This window comes from Pinus tabuliformis, chromosome 2_1 (assembly GCF_031772625.1).
Source record: "Pinus tabuliformis cultivar Carrire ecotype Pingquan chromosome 2_1, CPIR1, whole genome shotgun sequence".
Taxonomy (NCBI): Eukaryota; Viridiplantae; Streptophyta; class Pinopsida; order Pinales; family Pinaceae; genus Pinus; species Pinus tabuliformis.
In genome coordinates this window covers 524,985,688-524,998,397 of record NC_142299.1, presented here as the reverse complement: position 1 = coordinate 524,998,397, position 12,710 = coordinate 524,985,688, and the positions used below count along the sequence as shown (strand labels likewise).

At 38.7% G+C, this 12,710-nt stretch overlaps 1 pseudogene; it reads right to left on the bottom strand.

The window, feature by feature from the left end:
- The window catches only part of LOC149201261 (FRIGIDA-like protein 1), a 124,391-nt pseudogene extending 119,074 nt beyond the window's left edge, over positions 1-5,317 (bottom strand).
- Positions 5,318-12,710: the final 7,393 nt, after the last annotated feature.

The window sequence follows — 12,710 nt, the reverse complement described above, 5'->3', positions numbered from 1 at the left end:
CCTTTTTTATCATTTAATTTTCTTCCTTTCACTTCTTATTCACATGCATCTCTTGTTCTTATCTTTTTTCTATTTCTGCATTTAGTATTAATGATTTTTTGTTGTAGGATTGGGTTAAATGGTTGAAATAAGTTATTTTGTAGGATCAAAAGTTTCATTTGATCATTGGAACAACTTTGGAAGGTCATATTAATCATTGAGTTACTTGGATTAGTTTGTTTATTCCCAAATCTAGATTTCTGGAAGTCCTTTGTGGCAAATAACAGTAAATTTATGCTATTTTTTAGAGCATTCTAACAAGCTTCAATCAAGTTGATTCCACTTGCATTATATAAAAAAGAAAATCTAGTTAATAAAAAAATTAAACCATTGAATTTTCACTTGATTAGGTTAGACATTTGATAGATTTACTAGTTCACTAGTTCTAGAATTTCTAGATTTTAGACTAGTAATTTTCTACCATTTCTTTAGCATAGGTTAACATAGGTATTTTTGGGTGATTCCACTTGGAATGGAGACCTAAGATATCCTAGTCATTAACAAAAATTTTCCCATCAAATTTGAATTTGATTTGGGTTTTCATTCAGTGAATTATAATTCCCTATAGCAAATTTGATGTTTCCTGTAGACCTTGTAGTAGCCTTCCAACATGTGTATACTTGCCTAGATTCACTCAAGAAGATTGGTTATTGTTCCTTAGGGTTGAATCAAAACCCCTTTGCTTTAAGTCAATTATTAGGTAAGACTAAAGACCACTTAGGACTTGCCTCTTTACCCATGCAAAATATTTCAGCGATTTGGGCTAATGGACCAATTTATGGATTGGATAATACAATGAAGATTTTCTTGATTTCCACATCCAAAGAACTCTGTTAATGGCTATAAACTCTTTGAAATGTAATGGTTGACATTTAGTTCATAATTTTTATTTTATGCAATAAGAATAGGTTTATTTGTGTGTACTTTCTTTCTTGCAATAGGTTAAGGTTTCCATTTCGAGCATTTCATTTTATGTTATTAGTTTAGGATTTGATTTCAGTACATGCACTCCATTACATCATGACAACAAAGGAATGACACATTGTATGCTACACATACAATGTCGATACCTATTAAATTTGTATGAACCCTGGGTTGATAATTAAAGTTGGTAGCCTTGGGAGTTGCGGCATTCTTGTTGCAATATCGAGGCTCATCACATACTCAAGCAGCAATCCACTGAAAGACATTGTCCTTGCATTTAAGAAATACCTGCACCACAAATATGCTATTTGAATTTTCTTAACCTAGTTTCTATGTAGTTTTCAATTTCTTTGATGCCATGTAGAAATAACTCGAAATTTGTACTTGCTAATGAAATAAGACTAAAATCAATAGACACAAATTTCTTCTACTAAATTCTACAGAAGGAAAACTTACAATAGAAACACATGCAATCAGTCAATCATAATGAAAAAAGTTTTTACTATGGAACCCAATTCGGGAAAACCCCTCCTCTATTTGTATTATATCATACAAGAACAATGATCTATTATAATGACAAATTCAATTCTTGAAGCTCCCTCTACGCTACAATATTGATCTCCTCTTGAGTCTTCTCTGGCAAATAGTTAGCCAAAATAGCCCTCCTGCTTCCTCCTATTTACTTGCGCAATTCCTGCTCCTAAAGAATAGGAAAGCTCATATTTCCTTTCTCAATTCGTGAGGAAATTAACTCACCTACTACATGCAAAAATTGTACACTCACTAGTATACAATAATTATTACAATGTGTCTTTTCTCTCCAACTTCACTAGGAAATTTGAATTGCATGCATGACTAGGGCTATTTTTAGTAAATTGACTAGTTAACTGAGAGTTAGTTGGGTTTACAATAGTTACAACTACTCAACTGAACTCATACTAATGCTATTCTAAACTAGAGCTCAGATAACTGACTTTCACTCCTCTTGATTGTTGGCATTATGGTTTGCATGGTTCCAACTAGATGATGTTGCCATTAGCTCATGATGGCAGCTAACTCATGTTGCCATTAATGTCAACCCTATGTAGTGTAGCCGATGTGTGGATGCCTTACTTTTAGCATGGCTACAACTAGTTGATTTGGCATTGACTTGGTTATGTTGGTATTGATGTCAACCCTTGATTTCAGTCTCTGATGATGTAGCTTGCTGGTTGTATGTTGTTATTGGAGGTATTTCCTTTTGTTGGCTTGTATTGAGATGATTAGAGGAATTTTGAGGCAATTGTATGACTTGATGTTGTTGTTGCAGGTGTTGGAGATACTGCTACAAGTACTAGATATGACTTGATGTTGTTGTTTCAGGTGTTGGCGATGCTGCTATAGGTACTAGAGATGTTGCTACAAGTGTTGGAGTTGTTTGGATAGTTTGTTATTGTTTCTTGAGGATCTAGATATGTTTCTATTGTTTTATTATATGATACATAGGGTTTGGAGAGGATCTACAAGTCTTGGAGAATGCTTGAGTAGGTTTTATAGGTGTTGGAGGATTGTCATGGTCACACCCTCCTGAAAATATGTTCCAAATGGTTTCAAAAACAAATTGGAAACTTGGATTTTAGAATGTATACGCTACTTTCATGAAGGAAACTAGAGTACATATGTAGGTTTTCTTCTCAAGGGTCGTGTATACATCATAGAAGTGAATTTTCTTTGGATTCGTCACACACATCTAAAGTATTTCGACTTGGTAATTCTTGAAAGCTTTGAATTTAAATGGATAAGGTTGAGAATGGTTTAAAATGGTCCTCTAGTGATGTGAACACCTTAAGTGAACAAGTAGTGGTGTTAGTGGATTGATTTTCTCAAATTTGTGCACCCTTGATACCAACCCTAAGGTAAATTTCACCCTTCATGTTTTATCTACTCCACATTGGAGTTGACGATTGGTTGGTTGAGTATGAGAGTGAGTTGGCCAACACTACATCAAGAAGGAATACTCCAGAATCAGTTGAGAGCATAAATGCTTCAGTGTATGAATTTTAATAACAATTAATGGAGCAGATTGTTGAAGCAGTGCATCATTCTTTAGATCATATTTGAGTTTTTTGTAACAGAGTCTTTGTTTGGAGGATTGGAGTAGAGATTATGTTGTTGGATGGTCAGAGTTTTGATGCATGGATGTGAGCCACTATTTTTCTTGTGTTGAGAGCATGTTTGTGGTGGTATTTTATTTGATTTATTGATGGTGTCTTGCTGCTGAGACTTGGATTGTAGAGTTGAATTCTTGTTGATCAAATTGTCTTAGATTCAGTTTGAAAATAGACGAAATGAGGTCCACATGGTGTAGAGGAGTAGTGACTTCATGAGAGTGGAGCAGTGATATCGAAGCTTCAGCGAAAGGAACAATTTCTTCATCCAAACGGAGTTCGATAGTCTAATCGGAGTTGGGAAAGGATCGTTGATCGTCATGGCGTTTAGCGGATGGTAGTCCGTAGATACGTCTGAGAATAGAGTCTTCCAAGATGATCAATAGAATTGAGTCTCCTGGATGATTTGTGTTGGACTATTGTATATGAGGTCGATTCTCCAGGATTATCAAAGTCAACTAACTATGTAAAAGACAAATTTCTTGAAGGGTGGTTTTTCTAGCGGAAGGGTTTCCACTAGAAATATTGTGTCTCATGTGTGATGATGATTTTTATGGTTGTGCTTTGATGGTTTTCTTTTAGTTCATGTTGGTTATATGTTTACGTGTTCATCATTTACTTGCTTATGATCTATGTGAAGCTGCTAACAAGTGTGTGATTTACTTAAAGTTTAAATTGGTAAAAATTGTGAATAAATCACATTATTAATTCACCACCCTGCTCTCATTAGTGCTCAAAGGTTTCCAACAATTGGTATCAGAGGGGGGATCTTATTTGCATCTTTTCCACTGGAGAGTAGATCTAGGGTTTTTTGGTAGAATGGTTGGTTCCTTTTTCTTTTCCTTTTCTAGAATGGTTGCCTTCACTGCTACAAATTACAAGGTATGGCACAAAAATGTTAAATCTCAATTATTATCTAGCGGATCTAATATTTGGAGATTAGTGTGTGAAGGTTTTGGAAAGGTTCCAATTGCAGACGAATTTCTGTAGTAGGATGCACAAGCTAGAGTCATAATCTACAAGTATCTTCATGGTGATGATTTTAAGAGGCTAGTAAGTTTGAAATATGCCAAAGAAATGTGGAACAAGCTAGAATCCATATTTGGAGATGGTACCAACAACAATATGGAGAATGAGAAAAAGAGCAACAAAAAAAAGAACAAGAAGAAGGGCCTTCAAAAACAAGAAGCTCAACCACAAGAGTCTCATCCTACTAGTGCAAATGATTTAGTTGATGATGAGAAGAAATCAGAAAATCTTGAACCCAAAGGTATAAAAGTTAATATTTTTTATTAATTTATAATTTTGATGATTTAGATTTTGATCATGTTGAATTGCCTAGTGAATATGAGAATGATATTAAGGGTCTTAGAGCTGATATTTCTAAACTAACGTTGCATGCAAGGATCAAGAAAAAATGTTGCAGATTTGTGATGATAAGGAGGCCAAGCTCAAGGAAGATATTGTCATCTTAAATATTAAATTGGTAGAATTAGAAAAATTTGAGGAAGGTATGAGGAAGTAATACCAAGAAAAGGAAAATGAGTGTGAAAGATTAGAAGCTGAACTGGTGTCCTTGAGAAAGAAACAGAAGATGGAGAAGATCACCGTAGCCTTGGATAGTTTACTTGAGATCCAGAGATCACCATTGGATAAATCTGGTCTTAGATTTCAAAAAGGTGACTCTAGTTTGCATACAATAAAAAACACCAAAGAAGAACCTGTTGTGGCCAGCAACAACCCCCCCCCTTATTCAGCCTAATATCAGTCATGATGATAGATTGAATAGGGGACCCTTAGTTAATTTTTGAAAAGCAAAGGTTTCTTTTGAAATTACAAGCATAAAACGTAGAAAAAGGTCCTTGGACGATTTAAAGCCTAAACCTATGTTCATAAAAGCAAATCTCTAAGAGTGCATCACTAAAAAGATAAAAAACACCTTCGTTCCCTCCCTAAAAAAGCGCCAATATGCGTATCGCCTCGGCGTTGGTAAACAACATCGCATCGCAACGCACTAGCCTCCATAAAGAAACGCTTACAAGTCCGCCGATCTGCGACGTTGCGATCGCATGATCGCATATCGCAGAAACCAGGTGAGGTACGTTGGCGAACATTGAATTGTTGCGATCTGCGATATGCCGATCTGCGATGTTGCAATCACTGCCGTTTGCGATCGCGCGACCTGCGAGGATGCGCTGGCAAGTCATAAAAGCACCTTGGTACGACTCTTTTGAGCACGCCACCCAAAGAAAATCCACTTACCATAAACTGACTTGGAAATTATGCGCATTCAATGTTAGTAATGAATTAGTTGTCAGTTATTAAGTGGCATAAAGACGCGTGCCTTAATGCGGATTTTGCTTCACGTAAGGTGGCGTATCTAATCTATCTCTTGCATTTAACACCTTCCCATCACCTTTCTGATTGATCTTTCCATTTCGCTCTTAACTTGTAGGAGCAAAGCTCGAAGGCAAAACCGAACAGAAACGCTAAGTGAGATGGGGAAGAAGAACAAAGCTCAGAGCTCAGAGGCAAGGGAAAGACCAAAGAGATGGCGCCCCTCTACACAGATACTGCATGCAATAAGGATGCGGGCATCACAACCTGGGAAGGCATGTATAGGATATTGGAGGAAGAAAATCCGAAAATAATCAAAGCAACTCCTGCTGTCGCAGATGCATCACGTTCTTCAGAAGCATCTCTGGAAGACCTAGCATGTTCTTTCCTCCATAGAATTGCAGCGAGGCCGAAGATCCTGCCATACACGGACATGATCAAATGGATACTAGATGATGCGGAGTTGCACCAGAGGCAGTTCAAAGCCCAAGGACATGGGATCGTGGCAGCGTTTGCAGCTCAAGACCTAAGGCTCATGTATCATTTACCTGAGCCACAGGTGACCTACAATGTAGAGTTCGTTACGAAGTTCGTAGCAGAGAATCCCGACCTATCAGATACCACTAAGGAGTGGTCGAAAAGAGATGAACCGTTGAAGAAAGATAAGAACGGTATGTATAGCACTGGTTCTCTTACTTCTCCATATTGTTTCGCCGCGGCTATGCTATGTAGAATATTCGGTAAGCCAGATATCAATAAATTTTCAACCGAATGGTTACCCCTGATTGATGCTGCAACTAACTCTGAGATAGTAGATTGGGCTAAAATCCTTTCCGACACTCTGTATAAAGCGGTCCTCCACTACCGTTCTAAAAGATCCCACTCCCAAAGAGTCTATCCGCCTTTTTATTTGTCTGCCTATATAATGGATTCTATCTGTCTTGTATCCAAGTTCCCTACCATGGGTTGGCAATGGACTACCCAGGACCCTTTGCCTATCCATGTCTATCATAAAATTCTGTGGGATTCCCAGTTTGCCCCCCATTTTTATCAGATTTGCCATGGTCTTATATTACCCATGCATAGGATAATATACGATAAACATCCCCCAAGATGCTCTCCCGAGGCACAAATTGATATCACCTCCATCGCAAGATGGTTTGGGGAAGAGTGGTTTACCTATATCCGAGTTTTTGGAAGCACAGTACCCCCGCATGTCCTACCCTTATATATCCCAGATAAATTGTTGGCCCGAGAAATCGCTTATCAGACTTGTTCTGAAGGTGGTTTAACCAAGGACTTAAAGAACAAAAAGAAGGCCATTTGGCCTCAATTCCCAGTCACGTGTGGGGTCTTCTCTTTATTCGATGTAGGGCACGCTTTTGGCGAGGTGGAGAATGTGACGTGTCTCAAACTATTTAAACTCCCACCAAGGCCATTCGACCCAAATAAAGTGGCCCAGGAATTTACAACTAGCGTCAGGAAAAGTGTGTTCTCTGGGCAAAAAGATCTGTTTGACGATCTTTTTCAGGGAAAGAACTCGCTCAAAGAAATTTTGCAGGAAGCACGATCGAGGCTGTCCCCGGACGACTTTCGGAAATTCACCTCTTATAGAGAAAGAAGGTTGGCTAGCATTCCACTGGAAGGACTCCGAATAGCTACCAGAGAACCAACTCCGAGCGTCAGCCTCAGTGAACACTCCAGTGCCTCCAAATCTGATTCCAGCGCCGTGCAAGAAATATCTCCAGATCTTGAAGAGTCTGTCCACAAAGAAGAAAGAAACGAAGAAACAATCAAGGACACAGCTCAGTCAAGTTCGATGGCTCAGCAGCAAGTTGCCGCCTCGTCATCAAGAGAAGTTCCTCCCCCCGTCACCGAAGCACCTCTTGTTACAGTAGAATTAGATAAAGAATGGGAGACCTTCAACGAACTGATTAATCTTGAAGGTCAGGTCCCGAAAACACCTGTGGACAACACACAGGTGGTGCAAGAGGTCCTCTCAACCATAGTTAGTAGCACCACAGAGATGGAGCATCTTCCTATCGCTCCATCCTCAGAACTTCTACTTAGTGTAGAAGAAATCCCTCCACTGGACGTATTCTACAGCCCACAGCACAGGGCAGTTGTAAGAAGACAAAGAAAGAAAAGAAAGCTTGCGGATGCACTAGCTCAAGATGTTGAACACCTAGATGTCTTGTGGAAAGACCCGAATAGCAATCCCACCGAGAACCTCACCAAGTTGTCTCAAATTGCAGGAGCGTATGCTTCTGCGACCATCGACAAGGCTACTGAAGTTCAGCAACTTCTAAAAGAGCGTGAGAGTCAAATACAACTGCTGCAACAACAGTTGCAACTAGCCAATGTGAACGCTGAAGCTTCTAAACAGCTTGAAAAACTACAAGAAGACTTTCGCCAGATGCAGGTAAGCCACCAAAGAAATATTGAAGAAAAGGAAAAGCAGCTGCAGACGGTGCAAGAGGTGCACAAGGATGAACCCAAGCTGGCAGAATTTATTTCAGAGTCCATCAGTTTAAACGACCAACTGTCACAGCAACAGGAAGACATGGTGCGTAGAATATCACAGTGGAGGCATTTTTGTGAGCTGAGCGACAAGATCACCAGCCAAGTAGTGGAACTACGGAATGACTATGACCAGGCCAACAAAAGAGTTACAGAATACCTGGCTTGGAAAAATGACGAGGAAGGGAAAAGAGCAGGGGCACCTAAGATTAATGAAAACCACAAAGAACTGCTCTTCAACAAATGGGACGAGCAAATAACACAGGCGGAGCAGGCAGCAGAGTCAGCGGCAACACAAGCGACCATACTTATCGATTGTGTAAATGAAAATATACACAGAGCTAATTTGATTTCAGAGTCCACCCCGGGATACTTACCAAGTGCGTTACAGCTGGAAGCAGAATGGAAGCAGAAAGCACAGGCTAACGGGAAGACAATTCAGGCATTGGCCAGGTTAAACTGGGAAAGTTACTGGACTTACTTAGTTAAGCCTCACAGCCAATGCATGACAGTAAGGTGCATCATGAACGCGGCCGAGAAAGTAGCGCCAGCTCTTATGGACACTGTTTTCACAACCCAACTAAGCATGGAAGTCGGCCAACCGACTCTTCTCAAGCCCATGCTTGACAACTGCAATTTCAGGGACCAAATTAAGAAGTAATTTCAATTTAGAAAGTTGTTTTTTTTTTGTTTTACTGAATTAGAAAAAGGGCAGTCATTTGAGAGCCGTATCCTAAATTTTGTAATAATACTATTATTAGGATTAGATAGTAGTATTTCAACCCTTCTCACTGCATTGGAGAAGGGTCCAGATATTTGTCAAAAACTTGTCCTCAGAACATGCACTTCTGCACCCTCAGAGGAGGTTTTGATGAATGGAAGGATCGTGATTTATTTATGTTTGCATTTTTATGTCTGCTACTGATGTTGCACTTCTGTACTCTTAGTAGACGTTAGAAGCAAGTAGAGGTAGATCGTTATTGTTTGAAGTCTATGAGTAAGAATTAGTCATTAATGGTACTTTTATCTCTTGATTAATTTCTGCTTGTGTTCTTAGAGCGATATACAGCTGATATTGTTTGCATGTTAATATATGAATACATGGGTTATCATTTGGCACTTCTGTACGGTGGATTTATCTGTTCATGCTTAATATGCAAATGATTTGATTATGCAATGTGCTGTTCACAACCGCTCTGCCTAACTTCTTATGCAGAATGGTTTATCTTTCATTGATTTATATTCTGATGACAGTTGAATGATCTTTATTACCAGCTGTTGTCTGAAATTTTTCTATATCACATAAACAACAGAAACATCCTGGGTTAATGTAGATTATGTGTGTTGTTTTCATTTGATTATAGTAATTTAGATTCAAGTTTGCAAGATAGATTTATATTAGTTTTAGAACGTTTCTTAGAAGTAACCTAACCAAAATTCTACATACACACACATACACATCCCATGCATCGAGAAGCTGGTCCCGTTATCCCCAGTCGGACCCGCTACTCCAAACGGGTAAGGAGCCGCCAACCAGGTTCCGGACCGGGTGGGCATCCCCTTTGTTGTTGACCCGACTTCGGGGCCCCCAACAGAACCTAAGAAGCATGTAGCAAATAATACTAGCAGCGAGAGTACCAACCAAGAAAACAAGAAGTAGAACTAGCAGCAGATCAAGCAAACTAACAACAACAGAAAATAAAACTTCAAGGAGCACCTACATTTAGAAGATCTTTTTCTCAAAGAGAGGATTGTGACAAATTTGTAAAATTTCAAAGGAAAAAAAGTCCTTTTGTTCCTTTCATGCATAAGGTAGAATGTTACAACTGTCATAGATTTGGGCATGTTACAACTAATTGAAGGAGTTGAACAAATAGATCTAATCAGTGGAGCTTTCAGCAGTATCAACAACAAAGGAGATTGTCCATCAGGTATAATAATGGTTTTTATGGTTATTTTTACTCATGTAACATGTTTGGCCATAAGGCATTTGATTGTAGATCTAATCATTGGAGCAGAAGAAAATTGCTTGGAAGGTATATATCTAGCATGAGCATTAGGGGATTGATCCTCTTGCTTCATATCTTGGCCACGTGGAGTGCTACACATGTCATAACTTTGGCCATATGGCAAGACATTGTTTTTTCCCCATTATTCAAGGAAAAATTGGCAAAATAAGCAAAAACAAAGAGAACTGAGTAGAAAACTAGTGAATGAAGAAATGAAGCAGCCAAAGCAGTGTGGAGAAAGAAGGAGAAACAACTCTTCAAATAGTGAAGAGAATCCCCTCTTGGAGTCCATGATTATTTCTTGCATACTTATAAAGGACTACGTATGTTCATGAGAGGTGCATAACCTTAGGGGTGTGTATGGTAGTAGTGTGATAGTTTGATGAGTATGAGTTATTGCAGCAACATTTGATGAGTTCATTTGAATCTCATACACATTCAGGTCAGCAGGATTAGCCTTCATATTGGAGGTATATTGAGCTCAGGGGGAGTTATGCATGCTATGAGGTTTGCATGAGTTATTTGACATTTCTCTCATAGTTTTTCACTCAGTTATTTGTAGTTTCCATACATATGTTTTCTAAGTGACAGTAGTACACTTTTCAACCATATGTATGCTTTTGTTTCCACTAAGAATTTGAAAAGATGTGCATTCATGCATATAATATGACCATTTCTTCAGCCATGTATATACATGACATGAAACATGGACCAGCCATGCATAGGCTATTATATGCAATTTATTACAACCATGTATTTATCATAGTTTCATATTTTCATGTTGGTTGAAGAGCCCAGTCTTTAGTGGTTTGAGTTGTCATGGCGATAGGCAAGTTTTTGGAGTCTTTTTGCAGCCACTTGTATGGGCTAATGATGTAGTAACAATCATGATATATCATGTATTTGAGTCATTGGTCCATATGAGATGATTATAGCAACTGAAATTTATTGATATATTCATGTAAAATGCTTATGAAGCCATGTACTTATGATGTACTATCATTGGGTATTCTATTCATGAGTCATGAGGTCATGTTATGATCATATGAGTTATGTATGAGGTCTTATTTCATTGCTACAACCATGTATATGTCATTCAATCATGGTCATATGGAGTCTATGTCCATATGGTGCTTTTATTTGTGGAAAAGAAACATTGTTTGCAGTGGAAATGGTTCATTGTAGGTTGGAGCTGAGTTTGGAGATGGCATGTGTTCAGGAGGAGAATCTTATTTTCTCTTGTTTACTTCAACCATCCATTGTTGGCATTATGGTCCACTTGGAGGTGTTCATGATGTGCCTCATTCTATGCTTTGATTGTTGGGGTTCTTGACCTCATTATATGAGCAGAGAGGTTAATGATGGCCATTGATTTTGTTGTTATGTGGTCGTTATGTGGATGAGTGTTGGTTGGTGTCTCATGTGCTTATTGTTGTATATAATTGATGTTGATCATAGTTGCTATTATGATGATGTTCATAGATGTTTGTGTGTTGCCTCATGTGCATATTGTTGCATGTTGCTAGGTTGTTGGTTGGATATGTTACTTTGAACAATGATTGGTTTATTATGTTGCTTGTTGCTACTGATATGAGAGACATGGATGTTGGTTCATATGCATTATTTTTCAACCATGTAGAGATCAGTTTCTCCAGTGTTTGTTCTTAATTTTTGTTTCCTTATCAGATGGATTTTACCCTTGCCATTGATGTTAAAAGGGGAGTGGTAGAGGATGTTGGTCTAGAGTTTGTGTGTGGTTGCCATCAATGCCAAAGGGGGAGATTGTTTTCATTATGGTGTGCATGGTTCCAACTAGCTGATGTTGGCATTGGTTCATGATGACAGCTAGCTCATGTTGGCATTAATGTCAACCCTATGTACCCTAGATGATGTGTGGATTCCTTACTTGTAGCATGGTTGCAGCTAGTTGAGTTGGTTATGTTGGCATTGATGTCAACCCTTGATGTCAGTCTTTGATGATGTAGCTTGATGGTAGTATCGTGTTCATGGAGGTATTGCCTTGTGTTGCCTTTCGTTGGCTCGTGTTGACATGATTAGAGGCATTTGGAGGTAGTTGGATGATTGGAGGCAGTTGGATGACTTGATGATGTTGCTGCAAGTGTTGGAAATGTTGCTACATGTACTAGAGATGTTGCTACAAGTGCTGGAAGTGTTTTGACGGGCAGTTATTGTTGCTTGAGGAGTTGGAGATGTTGCTCTTATTTGATGATATGTTAAATAGGGTTTGGAGAGGATATACATGTGTGGAGGATGCTTGAGTAAGTTGTACATGTATTGGAGGTTTGTCATCGTGTCCCTCACACCCTCGTGAAACTGTGTTCCAAATGTTTGCCAAAACACGTTGGAAACTTGGATTCTATAAGGCATGCATTACTTTCATGAAGGAAAATAGAGTAAATATGCAGGTTTGCTTCACAAAAGTCACATATATATCCTGGGAGTGATTTTTCTCTACATTCCTCATGCACATCTAAAGTATTTTTACTTGGTAATTCCTAAAAGCTTTGAAATTAATTGGATAATGTCGAGGATGGTTTGAAAAGGTCCTCTAATGATGTGAATACCTTAAGTGCATAAGTAGCGGTGATAGTGGATTGATTTTGTCAAATTTGTGCACTCTTGATCCCAACCCTAAGGTCAATTTTCCCCTTCATGTTTTACTTTGGAGTTGAGGATTGGTTGGTTGAGTATGAGAGTGAGTTGGAGAAGGCTG